This window comes from Vombatus ursinus, unplaced genomic scaffold (genome assembly GCF_900497805.2).
Source record: "Vombatus ursinus unplaced genomic scaffold, bare-nosed wombat genome assembly UNPS02014931.1, whole genome shotgun sequence".
NCBI classification, from domain to species: domain Eukaryota; kingdom Metazoa; phylum Chordata; class Mammalia; order Diprotodontia; family Vombatidae; genus Vombatus; species Vombatus ursinus.
Window position 1 is genome coordinate 7,565 of NW_020954709.1, and position 2,662 is coordinate 10,226.

Below are 2,662 nucleotides of genomic sequence, written 5' to 3' on the forward strand. Positions count from 1 at the left end.
ACCTGTCTGATAGTACTGTTGACAATAATAGGCAAGTTCAGGAGAAGAGTGGCTTTGAGGGCAAAGATAATGAATTTTGTTATGGACATGTTGAGTGTGAGATATTTGTTTGTTAAGCTCTATCTGTGTGTCAAGCACTGTGCTAAGTTCTAGGAATATAAATAATAAATCATGAAGTGTCCATTCTTGAAGAGTTCCAAGACAATATGTAAAGGAGAATTCAGCTATACAGAGAATAGAGAGACTTGTAGTTCTTAGAATTCATCATCAGAGTGGATGGCAAGGTCCAGGAATTCTTAAGGTGCACTAAGGAAGGGGTTGTCTTTCTCTTCATTGGGAAATTAGGATCTCTGGTGCTCCAATTTCACCCCTACTTCAGATTCCTGAGCAACAATTCTATTTCTGACTATAGTCCTAGTGGTCCTCCCAAGAAGCAGGGTAAGGAAAAAAAAAAGACACCCAGAAAACAAACATAAATCAGGCAAGGGTTCTTCCATCCTCAAGGGAGTACTGTGTAAATAAAAGTCAGTAAAATATAATTCTGCATTTATCACATACAAACACAATTTCTCAGTCAGCACCTTGAGTTCATCACTTCTTTGTCAGAAGGTGGTTAGCATGCTTCATCATCAGTCCTTTGGAATCATATTTGGTCATTCTCTTATTCAGTTTCTAAGTCTTTTTGAGTTGTTTACAATGTTGTCATTGTATAAATTGTTCTTCTGGTTCTGTTCACTTCATTCTGCATCAGTTCATACAAGTCTTCCAAGGCTTCTCTGAAATCATTCCCTTCATCATTTCTTATATCACCCCATTGGTATTTCATCATACTCACATACCATACCTTGTTCATTCATTCTCCCAGTTGTTGGGCAACCCATTAATTTCAAGTTATTTGAAATGACAAAAAGAGCTAGTATAAATATTTTATACCTACAAATTATTTTTCTCTTTCTTTCATCTCTTTTGGGATATAACAATAGTAGTGATATTGGTAGGTTAAAGGGTACACACAGTTTCATAAATTTGGGGCCATAGTTCCAAATTGCTTTGCAGAATGACTGTACCAGTCATAGTTCCATCAAAAGTACACCAATGTACTTAATTTCCCACAGATTTTGCTACATATGTCATTGTCACTTTTTTCAATTTTGTCAGTCTAATGGATCTAGTTGGAAGTGTAAAAGTTACTTTAATTTCCATTTCTCTAACCATTAGTGACTTACAACTTTTTTTTTAAATTTAGCTATCGATAGCTTGATTTTTTTTCCCTTTGAAAACTACCTGTTCATATTCTTTGACTAGTAACACTTAGGTAATGACCCATTCTTATAAATTTGAATGAATTCCTTATTTTGGAACTTACCAGAAGACTTGCTACAAAATTTCCCCTGCTATCAGTTTCCCTAATAATTTTAGTTACATTTTAACTAATTTTATGTAATCACAATTTTCTATTTGTTTTCTGTGTTTGTCGTTATCCATTGTTTGCTAAAGGACTCTTATGCATTGATCTGGGTAGTTTCTTCTAATTTGTTTACGATAATTTGTTTATGTCAAAGTCATGTATTCATTTGTTCCTTGTTATGTGTGCTGAAATGTTGGTCTACAACTAGCTTCACTCATACAGAATTCCAGTTTTTCCACTAGTTTTTGTCTAAAAGTGAATTTTTACCCCAGTAACTGGGATTTTTAGTTATATAAAACACTAGGCTATTGTGGTTTTGCTTTCTATAAAGTATACCTAATCTGTTTATATTTGCTAATAATGGTCTTTCTTTGTTTTGACACACCAGGGTTTAGGTATCAAAACCGTAAATGTATCATAGAAGGAATTTATTTGGACTCCTTATCATATTTGTTTATGATTAGTATGTGAGACATTAGAAGTAATTTCTTTTTATATGTTTGATTGAAGCCACTTGTAAATCCATCTGATTCTGTTTGTTTGGGGTACCCATATGTGGCTTGTTCAATCTCTTTTTCTGAGGTTGGGTTATTTAAGTTCTCTTTTTCTTGTTCTGTTAATCTGGGGCATTTTATAGTTTGTAAATATTCATGCACTTAATTTAAGTAAGCATTTTATTGGCATACAATAAGGCAAATATTTTAAAATAATTTTTCTTTATTTCTTCATTTGTTATTAATTCATCTTCATTTTGATACTGATAATTGGCTTTGGCTATGTCACATAAATTTTGGCTTCATGTCGTATTGCTGTAATTATCTTTAATGAAAGTATTTATTGTTTCTCTAATGTTTTTCTTTGATCCATCAATTCTTTAGGATTCAGTTATTTAATCTTCAATTAATTTTATTCATATCGCTAGTGGCTTTTAATTGAACATAAATTTTATTGCATTGCGGTAAGTAAAGAATGTGTTTTGGAGAACATGTGGAAAAAAATGGAACAGTAATGTATTGTTAATGGAGTTGTGAACTGATCCAATCATTCTAGAAAGCAATTTAGAACAATGCCCAAAGGGCTATCAAACTGTGAAGACCCTTTGATCTAGCAATACTACTACTAGGTCTATATACCAAAGAAATCATAAAAAGCAAAAAGGACCCACATGTACAAAAATATTCACATCCTTTTTTTTTATGGCAAAGAATTGGACATTGAGGCAATATCCATCAATTGGGGAATGACTGAACAAGT